The sequence below is a fragment of the Staurois parvus genome, unplaced genomic scaffold, assembly GCF_062004578.1.
Source record: "Staurois parvus isolate SC_StPar_1 unplaced genomic scaffold, SC_StPar_1.0 ptg000576l, whole genome shotgun sequence".
Taxonomy (NCBI): domain Eukaryota; kingdom Metazoa; phylum Chordata; class Amphibia; order Anura; family Ranidae; genus Staurois; species Staurois parvus.
The window spans coordinates 2,131,477-2,145,763 of NW_028318372.1; the positions used below are offsets into that span (position 1 = coordinate 2,131,477).

General features: G+C 42.9%; 1 protein-coding gene across 1 annotated transcript in view; it reads right to left on the bottom strand.

Annotated features, from left to right (window-relative positions):
- VPS50 (VPS50 subunit of EARP/GARPII complex) overlaps nucleotides 1–14,287 on the bottom strand; it is a 308,344-nt gene that overhangs the window by 159,327 nt on the left and 134,730 nt on the right. The window lies entirely within an intron of this gene.

Sequence of the window (14,287 nt, forward strand, 5' to 3'; positions counted from 1 at the left end):
ATCACCAGGTACTTGATAGCTATTTTCAAGCCCCTTTATTTGATGGTTGAAATTTTGTATGTCATTTTATTGTATGTATTTATTATAGCTTTGAGCCAATTTATGAAGGTGTTGGGGTAGGTGCAGCAAAACTTTATGCACTATATGACATGTTTGTTATTTTTTAATCATAAAAAAAATAACCTTTAGAATCACTTTAATGCATAGAATGCCTTAAAGCGGAGTTCCACTCACTCTGCAAAAAAAATAAGTCAGCAGCTACAAAAACTGTAGCTGCTGACTTTTAAAAAACAGACACTCACCTGTCCCACGATCCCACGTTGCCCCCACCGCAGCCCGTTTCACCGGCAGTCCTGTATTCCAGGAGGCCGGTATCTTCAGTGTGGGCACCCGGCTGTGACAGCTTGCGGCTTCACAGCCGGGTGCCACTGTGCATGCGCGAGTACCACTGCGCTTCCTGAATGGTCCCGTAGTCTTCTGGGACCTGTCATGTGTCCCACAAGAATTCGGGGAGGGAGGGTAGGAGGACAACTGCTGCTTCTGATCGCCTAGGCGATCGCAGCGGAATTGGGAGCGGGTGCCTGTCAAATTCTGGCACTCGTTCTTCTCCCCGTTCCACAAAGGTGCCAATCCTTAATGGGGAGCGGGGGACCAATCTTTAAAGCGGAACTTCCCCTTTCGGGAGAAACTTAAGGTAAAAAAAACACCTAGCTTTACAAGCACTTTCAGTGAAATGGTAAAGAGAAGAGGAATCTCCCTAAGAGGGTTAGAGGCAGCAATAAAAACCTGTCAGGCATTCCAATCCATCTCCACTCTGTTCAAAACTAAAGAAAAGTTTTTGCCTTTAGTTATACTTTAAAATGGTGTTTTGTGGCAGGTGACATCGGCGCTATTTATTCATCTGAAGTGTGACTTTAAAAAATAGAATTGCCTCAAAACAAAGAAATACCTGATATTTCATAAGATGACAAGTGTTAAGTTTCTAAAATCAGCTTTCTTGGTTAGGTAACAGATGTATGTATATTAGCACAGCCCAAAGCACATTCATTCAGCAATCAAAACAGTATTCACTGCAGGAAGAAGTGCACATAGTACAGAAGTGGCAACACTTGAAGGTAACATTTCCTTTCTCTCTTGCAATTTGCTGCTACCAAAAGATGGCAGACACACTTCATCTTAATTAGACAATCTCTTGGATTCTTCCTTGAAACACTCAGATTTCATTTCTGTTGAAAATAACTCCAATCAGAAGCATTTGCTCAATTGTCTAATTAAAGTTCTCAAAGTTAAGTCTCTATATGAGGGCTTAATCAGGGGGAAAAAAAAGTAATCGGTCTCCTTTGTGACCTCTGAAGAAGAATGTGGACATAACTTGAAAGAACATTAATATGCAAATGTAAAAAAAAAAATGTAAAGCCGAAGTCTAATTTGGTTATATTTTGCCTTCCCTGGTTGCTCATCACGCTAATTATTAAAGAAACGTTTTTCATTACATACCTTATTTTAGATAGTGCTAAGTTCACTGGGTCTCTGTGCTTCTCTGTGCAATGCAGGCAGATCATTGCTAATGGAAGGAGCTGTACATAACTTCCTGAAAACAGGAAGCTGCTATGCTGAACCTCCATAATAGAAAGAACTGACATTCAATGAATGAAAGAGACAAGCCAGAGACAGAAAGGCTAGGGAGGAAATCCATAGATAATGCTTGATATCATCTAGCCAGGAAATGAGGCCGGCTCTATCTGACTTGCTGCAGCTTCTAATGCACACTATGAGAAGCTCACAATGTACAGGGAAATCAGAGCAAAAGCATTTCAATACAAGAGAGGAGCCGCTACAACTGCGGCAACACTGAATGCAAGACTGGAATCCATCATAAAACAAAATAAATGTACAGAGTTCTCAGAATGAGAGAACACTGAGGGGTCTGTATAAGCAGGTAATGTCATTATTTGCTTCTTTTTGCCCTCTTACTGCTGCAGATTATCAAGGACAAATTAATGAACCTCTGTATTCGTTAATACACCATTAAATGCACCTTAAAGGATAAGTTCACTTTTTAGAAAAAAAAAAATAATAAATACATATCTTTTTGCAAGTAAAAAAAATATGCATTCAATATTCTTGTCTACAGGAGCTTGGAAAGAATTGCACCAGGGATCAGTAGATCGCTGATGTCATGCAGGTCTCCTGCAGACCTGTCAGAATATCTGCTTGCTGTACGGGATGTAGGGCCAAGCAGATATTGTGACAATATGTGGATGTCACTCCACTTCCTTAAATTGAACCTCTCCAAAACCGAGTTTCTTGTCTTCCCCCCAGCCTGGACACCACCCCCCATTGACTTCTCCGTCACATCCAACAACACCACCATCAAACCCGCCCCGCAGGCCAGAGTACTTGGTGTCATTCTGGACTCCAACCTATCCTTCCAGCCCCAAGTCCAATCTTTAACTAACTCATGCAGACTCCACCTCCGCAACATCGCCAAAATCCGCACGTTCCTAACCCCAGAAACCACTAAACAGCTCATCCACTCCCTCATCATATCACGACTCGACTACTGCAACTCCCTCCTCACTGGCCTGCCTCGCTTCAGTCGATCCTGAATACGGCTGCCAGACTCATTCACCTTTCCAACCGCTCCATCTCCGCCACCCCCCTCTGCCAATCCCTCCACTGGCTTCCGATTGCGTAACGGATCAAATTCAAAATCCTAACACTGACGTACAAAGCCGTCCACCATACTGCCCCAAACTACATCACTGACCTAATATCCAAGTACCGCCCAGCACGCACACTCCGCTCCTCACAAGACCTCCTTCTCTCTAGTTCCCTGGTCTCCTCCTCCCATGCCTGCCTCCAGGACTTCTCCAGGGTGTCACCCATCCTCTGGAACTCCCTGCCCCAACCCATCAGATTATCACCTACTCTCCTCTCCTTTAGGCGCACCCTGAAAACCCCTCTCTTCAGGGAAGCCTACCCCACCCCCTGCTAACTTGCCGACCTCCTCCACTTTTCCTACCACTCCATCCCACACAGCTATCTCCTCCTGTACCACCATCCCCTCCCTCCTAGATTGTAAGCTCGAAAGAGCAGGGCCCTCAATCCCCTCATGTTTTGCATTGTATTGGTATTGTTCTGTCACATGTTCTGTCCCCCTTTGTAATGTACAGCGCTGAGCGAACTATCAGCGCTTTATAAATACTGTATAATAATAAACTAATAATAATAAGCTTCAATGAACTACCACAACGCTCCACAGCACCATAGTAGTTCATTGAAAACTACAAGCCCACAGCCGCACAGGCTGCCAGAGCTTGAAAAAGTTCATTCATTCACAGAAGTCTGTGAATGAATGACACGGCCGCGTGGGCGGAGCCCTGCACGACCACGCTGTTTTCAAATTTAGTACAATGAGACTTTTCCCGTATTATCTGTCAGAGGGAGGGGGGTGGCGGGCGGCAGCGGCTATGGGAACACGTTACATGTTGCACCCTAAAAATGGGTGGAACACGTAGCATGTTCCCAAGGGTGTACTTATCCTTTAAATGCAAGCAGTGTAGCTACCTGAATTTGGGATACCAGCCTCTTGAAGCTCCTTGTACAGGTGAGTTTAGAATGGAAAAGGGAAGAAGCATGAGGAGACAATCAGCTGTGCTGCAGTGCTCATGTGCTAACAAGGGATATGCTGATAGGAAGAGAGATCAAAGTGACAGAGAGCTGATCAGTCTGCTGCTTCTGCTTTCACTGACCAGTCATGGGTTCGGGGAGGGACCAGACCTGAAGCTGTTACTTAACCAGTTTGGCGCCACAGCAAATTTTTTTTATATTTTTCGCGCTTATGTAAAACTCTTAATTTTTGGCAATAAAATTATTTAAACTATAATAACTACAGTAGAAAAGCTACAATTTCTGGGGAAATTGAGTGAAGTGTTCTTGCCTCCACCAGTAGTCTATAACTGGAGTGGGCAGAGTAACTGGGTGGAGTGGCTTGAATAACTGTGAAAAAGTTGGACTGCACTCTAGCTTTTGTCACTCTGCTGCCTGCTCACACACCTGGGTTCCTATGGCAACTCACTCTACAGCAAGGGCAGAGAAGAGCGGTTAAAAACAAATCCTACACCAAAGAGCTATATATTGTGAGAATCACAAGACCCAGACCTACATTTTGATGTATAGTATGTCTCTGAAATATTAAAAATGAAGGCACAGTTGCAGTTTAGAAACTGCCCTTCAAATTTGAGGTGGCTAGAGTGGAGTTTCAATGAATGTCAATGGGCGGCGTGAGTTGCAAACAAATAGTCATATTGTAAAAACTATCAGGACTATGGCTTAGCCGTGGACATTTTTAGTGGCAGCAGGGATAGCTGAACGTTTTGGTATACGATTTGTGTAGGTGGGCTTGAAAATGAGGGAGTGATGGCAGTTTAGAAATCATGTCCTGATTTTTCAGCTCACACTCTAGCTTTTGTCAGCTCCCACTCTAGTTTTGAATATTCCGCCATTCATTCCTATGGGACCAATTTCACCACAAAAACGCTGATATTTCGTGAACCATTCTGCGAAACGTTCCACAAAGTAATAGCACACCAATTGGGAACAATCCGCACGTTTCAGTATATTACTGTCTATGTAGTGTAAAAACTGTGGGAGGAGTTAGGGTGGTAAATTTGGCTATAATAATAAGAATATATATGTGAGATAACAGTAAGTGGTCTTGCCATGCAAAAACACTTAATACAAAGTGAAAAAAATGCTGCTCTACATGGAAAAATTGCACAATTCCTATGTATCAAAAACAAAGTGAAAAATTAAAAAAAATCAAAAAATGTATATTAAAAATATAGACCACACAAAATCAGAAAATATTAGTATGAATCAACCAAAAGTCATTCAAAAACACAAGTCCAATCAATTTTTCATGTAGCGCAGCAGTTTTTTCACTTTTGATTATTATTGTATCATTTGCCCCACTGAGACATGGGTTGTGTGCATTAGCGGCTACAGTATTTATTTATGCGTTACTGATTTAGGATATTTTTGTTTTTTATTCACCATAGTAAGCACTTGAGTTATTTCATTTAAAATTACTTAAACTGCCAGAACATTATACATTTTCTGAAAGCAGAGGCCGTGTAGAATAAAAATGTTTTAGTTGCAAATTTTTATATATTTGCGCAATTGTTTATTAAAAGCAAATATTCAAGAGAAAACATAGTAAAATGAATTTTAGTGCAAAAAAAACACAAAATAATACCCATTTTTAGTTAAAATATAAAAGAGGAGGTTGCATCACGTAAATAGATACCAAACATTTAATGTGTTAAAATTGCATGCGCCTACGATATCGCCAAAAATCACCATCGCGTTTACAGCTCATCAGATTAGAGTTAACTAGGAACTCTATGGCTAGAATTACTGTACTCGCTGTCCTTACTGTTCTCACTCACACTCTCACGTTCATGGCGATATGTCACACTTGTGGTGCAACTGCAGTTTACACACATGTGCACATCTTGGGCTTCCATGTGCAGGGCAACGGGGGGTTATGGTAATTTTTTTTTTATTATTTTATTACAATTTTATTTATTTTTACTTAATTGCTATCACAAGGGGTTAATAAACCCCAATGTCTCCCCTGCCCTTCACACCATCTAACCAAGCACAGATTGGCTTGGTTAGATGTGTCCCCTGGCTGCACTGAGCAGGAAATTACATACTGAAGCTGGAAGTGACATCACTTCCAGTTTGATTACTTGCATGCGAGATCGAGACATGGATTTGCCTCGGTTTCACAGTACCGTCCCTCCCCTAGCCGGGGGTTGTGTTTCTGGGCTCTGATAAGTGCAGGAGAGCCCGGGAACCAAGGGAGGAGGGGAGCCGCAGGCTCTGCGAAAGTGATTGGCAGCTATGGAGCTTTCACTTTCAAGCCGGGAGCTACGGATAAACAAAACCTGCGCAAGCCATCAGCTTGTGATTAATGGTTCACTTTAAAGAGCTGAACTGGTTAAAGTGATTCTAAAAAGGGTTTTTTTTTTTATTAATATAACATTAAGAAGTGCAGCGCCACCAAAATAATTGTGTAATAACACTGTGATCAGAAAAACATCCACAGTATATAAACCGTGAAAAGATCAATGTAATATAATAAACCAAAATCAACATAAAATAATGAAATATTATAGTGATAAAAGTCCCAGCGAAAATCTTGAAATGATTCCACCACCTTATATAATATAACCTTTTTGTGATATAATAATAATACAATTAAACCCTAAAGCGTCATATACAATCTCAAAAATCCCCAAAAAATGTCCAAAAAAAGAAAAGTCCAAAGAAAATTCCAGTGTTCAAAAAGGTCCCAGATTTCCAAACGTTTTCATCCAATAGGAAGGATTGAATCCTATTCCATCCCGTAAGAACCTCAAAAATAAAAATAAATACTCTAGTGCATTACCTTTATATAAAAGAATAATCACTCCGTGCAAAAACACAACCTCTTAAATATGTGCCAAAACCTTTTATAAAGTAAATTAATTATTTTATTTAGTGCACATATGTACTACAAGTTAAACTGTGAGCACTCTGTGATCACTGCAACACTGTGCAAACACCAAAAACCAGCACCAATAGTATTAAATACTATTACCCTCTGTATGTATATAATCAGCTTAACAGCATTATAGATCAGAGATCTTCCATTCTCTCTTCAAAGATATTTTTCCAAGGTCCTCAGAAAGACAAGAAGGGTCTCAGGACTCATATTCAAAGTATAGGGAAAATTTTAATAGCCACTTACATTTAAAATTTTGAATTTCCAGCTCCAAACATGGCTCCTATGCAAGTTCCAACAAACAAATGCAGAAAACCATGTGTGGATAACCAACAAAATGGCCGCGGCGACACTTCCGGTTTGTGTACGTGCGTCTTGACGTCACTCCCTAGCGCGTTTCGTCACTTCCGGACTTCGTCTGAAGGGATTCCACCACCTTGACAGATGTGTTCACTCTTCAATTATTGTGTTCAAAGGTCTGTGAATTTGAAACTCAGCAGAAACGATGGCTGCCATTACAACAGCATATGCGCTCATATATTGAATCCACAGCCACCAGTGTATATGCGATGTCATTCAAGCAACTGCATCAAGGAGCGCCTCTCAACAGGAACAGGACTGTGATAAATAAAGACATTTTTTCAGGGTTCACTTTTGCTTTAACATCACTGGCACTCAGTGGGAGGCATGCTGTTCATTCTTCATAATATGGCCTCTGCAAGGAAATGAGGTCTAAGACGCTTGTATCCCCAAAGGGATACTACACCCTGTTCCAAATTATTATGCAAATTATATTTTTCTCATTTACCTAAATAATTGATGTAAATAACAGTCAGCATAATTCTCATGTGATCAACTATTAAGAGTACAATTCACATTTTATTGAACAAACCTCCTAATGATAACAGGATTGTTTTTAACCATAAAACACTTACAATTCACTGATCCAAATTATTCCGCACAGTAAGTTTCAAAACACTTTATAGGTTGTAAAGAACTGAAAATTGTCATTTGTTGTGTTTGCAGCATATTTACTGAAATCAAAAGCTATTTCATTCAAACTTTTAACAACATTTTAACTTTTTAAACATTTTAACAGATCATTGTAACATAGGACCCCTTATTTGATGGCAGCTTCACAAGTCTTGCATCCATTGAACTTGTGAGTTTTTGGACAGTTTCTGCTTGAATTTGTTTGCAAGATGTCAGAATAGCCTCCCAGAGCTGCTGTTTGGATGTAAACTGTCTCCCACCTTCATAGATCTTTGCTTGAGGATGCTCCAAAGCTTCTCAATAGGATTGAGGTCAGGGGAGGATGGAGGCCACACCATGACTTTCTCTCCTTTTATACCCATAACAGCCATTGATGCAGAGGTATTCTTTGCAGCATGAGATGGTGCATTGTCATGCATGAAGATGATTTTATTACGGAAAGCATAGTTCTTCCTTCTCTACCAGGGAAGAAAGTGGTCAGTCATAAACTCCACATACTTTGCAGAGGTCATCTTTACACCTTCGGGGACCCTAAAGGGGCTGACCAGCTCTGTTCCCATGATTCCGGCCCAAAACATGACTCCACCGCCGCCTTGCTGACGTCACAGCCTTGTTGGAACAGGGTGGCCGTCCACCAACCATCCACTACTCCATCCATCTGGACCATCCAGGGTTGCACGGCACTCATCAGTGAACAGGACTGTTTGAAAATTAGTCTTCATTAATTTTTCTGTCCAATGCAGCCATTTCTGCTTGTGAGCATTGGTTGGTGGTGGCCGAATAGAAGGTTTATGCACAGTTGCAAGACTCTGGAGGACTCTACACCTTGATGTCCGTGGGACTCCAGAGGCACCAGCAGCTTCAAATATCTGTTTGCTGCTATGTAATGGTATTTTAGCAGCTGCTCTCTTGATCCGATGCATGGATCTGGCAGAAATCTTCCTCAATGTGCCTTTATTTGCACCAACCCGTCTGTGCTCTGAATCAGCCACAAATCTCTTAATAGTGCGATGATCACGCTTAAGCTTTCACAAAATATCTAATGTTTTCATACCTCGTCCAAGGCATTGAACTATTTCACTCTTTTCGGCAGCAGAGAGATCCTTTTTCTTCCCCATATTGCTTGAAAATGGTGCTCTGCTTAATAATGTGGAACACCCTCCTTTAGTAGTTTTTCCTTAAATTGGGCTCACCGGCCAATCTAATTATCACAGGTGTCCGAGATTGTTTTCAGTGATCAAAAGAGCCCTGACACACAATGCCATCCATGAGTTACACTGAAAAACAAAATATTTAATCTTTGTGACACTCAAATAGAATTTGCATAATAATATGGAACAGGGTGTAGTTATCCAGATCAAGAGTTGCTTTTAGGTTGTTTCCAAAGCAACAATTCATCTGCATAAGGGCTCGTTCACACTTGACTGTTTTACCAACGCTTGCCAAACGCCCCTATAGCATTTGGCAAGCGTTGGTCCGGTGTTTGCAGAGCGGTTTTGAATGCTCGGCAAACGCTCCGCAAACGCCACATGCGCGGTTTTGCGGCGGTTGCTAGGCATTTGCAGAGCGTTAAAAATGCCCCACAAACGCCTATAATGAAGTTTGAATGGTGTTACTGCTCCGCAAACGCCCCGCAACCGCACTGCAAACGCTGGCCGGGCGTTTGTGAAGTGGCACCATAGACTAGAATAGGAGGCTTCAACGCCTCCTGACTCGACTAGAGGCGTCCGTTTTGCCGCGCCGCGACGCTAACGCTCCCGTTAGAACAGTACCATGTGCTGCAATGTGCAGAATTGTCCGAGGCGTTTGGGAAGCGGTAAAAACGCTTCCCAAAGGCCTCTCTGCCGCCTGCACACAACGCTAGTGTGAACGTAGCCTAATACTTGTTTATTACCGGAATTGTTTTAATCTGAAATCTTGCTTTATGTAAATGTTTTTCTAATTTTCTGTGCACCAGCTGAAATTTTAAATCAGGCAGTCAGAAGGAGTGCTTGGCATGCACTATTAGGCCTTATGCATCCAGCTCATGTCTCCCGTCATGTCATTCCAGAAACAGAACTATTGCAGCTGCACCTCTAGATTCTGTACTTCTCCGTCTTCTCCCAGGACCTCCACGTGGATCAGCACTCACAAAAGAGCATGCTTAACCTGGCCTAAAGGCAGATCTGTCAAGGTGGTGAAATCATTATTTCAAGATTTTACTGGGACTTTTATCTCTATATTATTTCATTATTTTATGTCGCCATTATTTTATTATATTACATTGATCTTATTACTCTTTATATACTGTGGGTGTTTTTCTAATCACAGTTTTGTTATTATACAATTATTTTGGTGGCACTGCACTTTTGATTGTTCTATATTGATATAGGTTTGTTATACTACCTATTGGTGAGAGTGGCCACTTATTTGAAGGCACAGCGCAGATATAGTTTTAATTTTTTTGTTGTTGTTTTGTTTTTTTTAAATAAGATACATATATAAATCATACTTACCTGCTATGTGCAATGGTATTGCACAGATCAGCCCCAATCTTCCTCCTTTCAGGTCCCCCAAGTAGCGCTTTCTATGGGGACACCCGTGTGGCCTTGCTCCTGACCCGCCTCTCCGTGAGGACACACACAGAGAGGCTCAGCCCTGCACCCACTCTGTCCTCACTGGCTGTGACTGACAGCAGTGAGAGCCAATGCCTGCTGTCTCTGAGCCAATGAGAAGTGAAAGAGCCCAGAGAGCCTCAGCTTCCCATGCACACCGCTGGAAGGAGATCGGGCTCAGGTGAGCTGGGGGGCATAGAATGTATAACGGTAAAAAACCTTCTGCCTTTACAACCACTAACTGCAGCATAGAAAAATCAGGTCTCCTGCCCCGTCAGACAGGGCTGTGCTGTGTAAACCTAAGTACTAGATGGACAGATCCATTTTTGTTTATTTATTTCAGGTACTTATATAGCACCGTCAATTTACGCAGTGCTTTACATATATATTGTACATTCACATCAGTCCCTAACCCTCAAGGGACGTATAATCTAAGGTCCCTAACTTACATTTATACACACACATACTAGACAGGATCCAATTAACCTCCCAGCATGTCTTTGCAGTGTGAGAGGAAACTGGAGTACCCGGAAAAAACTGACGCAGGCACAGGGAGAACATGCAAACTCCAGGCAGGTGGTTCTGTAATTGGGATTCGAGCCAACGACCCTAGTACTGCCAGGCAAAAGTGCTAACCATTTAGCCACTGTGCTGCTTAGGTATTAATGATCCCATATATGTGTTTAATCTGTATTTAGTGATTTGCCTGGAGTTCAGCTTTAAGGTATATTTTGTGTAAACTAAATACAGCCCATTTGTTGCTCATATACAAACCTCCTCCTAGGAAATCAGATGCACACCCTGTATTCTTCAGTACAAGAATGATCTTCTAGCAAAGGGTCAGCAAAATTACCTTCTATAAAAGTCCAAACTCTATTTCACAGAGTTTTGAACAAGAAACAGCAAGTGATTCAAATCATGTGCCTCTTAATTTAATGGAACAGCACGGAGGCGAGCTTCAACACCAGAGTGCTGCATACATGCATTGCTATATTGTTCTGCTGTGTGCACACTCAAATCTGAACAACTTCCCCCCCTTCCCAAACACAGCAGATTGGGAGCCAGTAGGTGGGGATCCAGGTTACATCATCACTGCATGCTAGTCACAGTGAGCGCATAATTGAAAGCCTCCCCTACCAGCCTCTGTTGTTAAGGTCTAAAGGGCTGGCAATGACAACTCAATCACAGCCATTCACAAGTGCATTAGCCTCCCATGTGCGTTTTCTGCATTGCTGTTTACAAACAGAGCACCAGAGCCCACTTCTCCACCGTTTTTGTACTCTACAGGAGTATTGAGGTGATTACAAAAAACCTATACAGGGCACGGAAGTTTGGTCTAATACCCCCAGAAATCCATACTTGCAATTTCTTTGCTCCCCTACTGCTTTATTCAGCCACAAAAAAGAAGCCCCGTGTAATCTCTGAGGCTTTCAGTATAACGCATCTGCTGCACTGTGAAAGGAGCCGTGCCAATGCATCATAGAAGTTGTATTATGCGGTTTACTTTTTTTTCCAACTGTCTTGAAATGTCACATTGTCCACCACAACATCTTTATGCTCTGGTGTTTTCTTTATCCACCACAGCAGGTTGCGATGTAGTGTACTGCATGGCAACACATTGCTTTGAAAAAAGTAGTGCATGTCCTACTTTTTTCAACACACACCACTGCAGTGGTGTGAACTGAATTCATACAACTCAAGGCAAATTACTTCATCTATGTGTTGGAACTGCGTTGAGCAAGACTTTACCCCCAATGCAGCCCAAAGCATGTCGTGTGGATCGCTCAAGTTCATTTATTACAGGTACTTGTACAGGTACTCACTGGCCACTTTATTAGGTACACTCTGCTAGTACCGGGTTGGACCCCCTTTTGCTTTCAGAACTGCCTTAATTCTTTGTGGCATAGATTCAACAAGGAGCTGAAAACATTCCTCATTGACATGATAGCATCACGCTATCAGGCCAGAGTACTTGATGTCTATCTGGACTCCAACCTATCCTTCCAGCCCCAAGTCCAATCTTTAACAAACTCATGCAGACTCCACCTCCGCAACATCGCCAGAATCCGCACGTTCCTAACCCCAGAAACCACTAAACAGCTCATCCACTCCCTCATCATATCACGACTCGACTACTGCAACTCCCTCCTCACTGGCCTGCCTCGCCACTGGCTATCCCCGCTTCAGTCCATCCTGAATACGGCAGCCAGACTCATTCACCTTTCCAACCGCTCCGTTTCCGCCACCCCCCTCTGCCAATCCCTCCACTGGCTTCCGATTGCGCAACGGATCAAATTCAAAATCCTGACACTGACGTACAAAGCTGTCCCCCATACTGCCCCGAACTACATCACTGACCTAATATCCAAGTACCACCCAGCACGCACACTCCGCTCCTCACAAGACCTCCTTCTCTCTAGCTCCCTGGTCTCCTCCTCCCATGCCCGGCTCCAGGACTTCTCCAGGGTGTCACCCATCCTCTGGAACTCCCTGCCCCAACCCATCAGATTATCACCTACTCTCCTCTCCTTTAGGCGCACCCTGAAAACCCATCTCTTCAGGGAAGCCTACCCCACCCCCTGCTAACTTGCCGACCTCCTCCTCTCTTCCTACCACCCCATCCCCCACAGCTATCTCCTCCTGTGCCACCATCCCCTCCCTCCTAGATTGTAAGCTCAAAAGAGCAGGGCCCTCAATCCCCTCATGTTTTCCATTGTATTGGTATTGTTCTGTCACATGTTCTGTCCCCCTTTGTAATGTACAGCGCTGAGCGAACTATTGGCGCTTTATAAATACTGTATAATAATAATAATCACGCAGTTGCTACAGATTTGTCAGCTGTACATCCATGATGTGAATCTCCCATTCTACCACATCCCAAAGGTGCTCTATTGGATTGAGATCTGGTGACTGTAGAGGCCATTGGAGTGCAGTGACCTCATTGTCATGTTCAAGAAACCAGTTTGGGATGATCTGAGCTTTGTGACATGGGGCATTATCCTGCTGGAAGGAGCCATCAGAAGATGGGGACACTGGAGTCATAAAGGGATGGACATGGTCAGCAACAATACTCAGACAGGCCGTGGCGTTTAACCACTTGCCTACAGGGATTTTGGTCCATATTGACACGAGTTACTGTTGCCTTTCTATCATCTCGAACCGGGTCTGCCCATTCTCCTCTGACCTCTGACAAGGCATTTTCATCCACACAACTGCCGCTCACTAGATATTTTCTCTTTTTCAGATCATTCTATGTGAACCCTAGAGAGGGTTGTGGATGAAAATCCCAGTAGATCAGCAGTTTTTTAAATACTCAGACCAGCCCCTCTATCACCAATATCCATGCCACATTTAAAGTCACCTGAATCCACTTTCTTCCCCATTCTTATGCTCAGTCTTCACCACGTCTACATGCCTAAGTGAGTTGATGCCATGTGACTGGCTGATTAGCAATTTGTGTTACCAAGCAATTTACCAGATGTACCTAATAAAGTGGCCGGTGAGTGTATAGCACCATCAGTGTAAGCAGAGCTTTACATATATATTGTCTCTGCCCTCAATGGCCAATCCCAGAGGACACAGAGTAAGGCCCCTTTCACAAGAAGGGTTTGATCAGGTATGTCTGTACGTTTTTCAAACTGACCTGATTGAATGGTCCATTCACCCCTATGGACCAGCTACTACTTGTGTCTGTTTACACTTGCCTAACTCTGGGTTCGACCTGGACCACGAAAAAAAAACTGAATGGGATCCTTGCTCTTCCATCTGGGTGGATCAGATCAGAGGCACCCAGCTACCTGTAGAAAAAAGCAGGCTTTATCCGTGTCTGCTCTGCATAAACTGAGCGAACATGGATCTGTCATCTGCCTGCTCTGATCAGCAGGGAATCAGCAGGCAGATCCCTACTGAAAAAAAATCCACCCCCTTTGAAAGGGTCTTAAGTGATATGCTACTCCAAAGCCAGAAGTAATGGTTCTAGCTCCTGTCAGCTGAAAGAAATGGTGAGGAAGTGAAGGCATGTATGTGCTGCTGGGAAGGGGCATTTAAATAAGCCAGTTGATTTGGCCTGCAAGTTCTCTGCTGTAGCAACAAGCAAACATGTTGCAAGGAAACAAGGTGAGTCTAAAAACTGGTCACTTGAAAA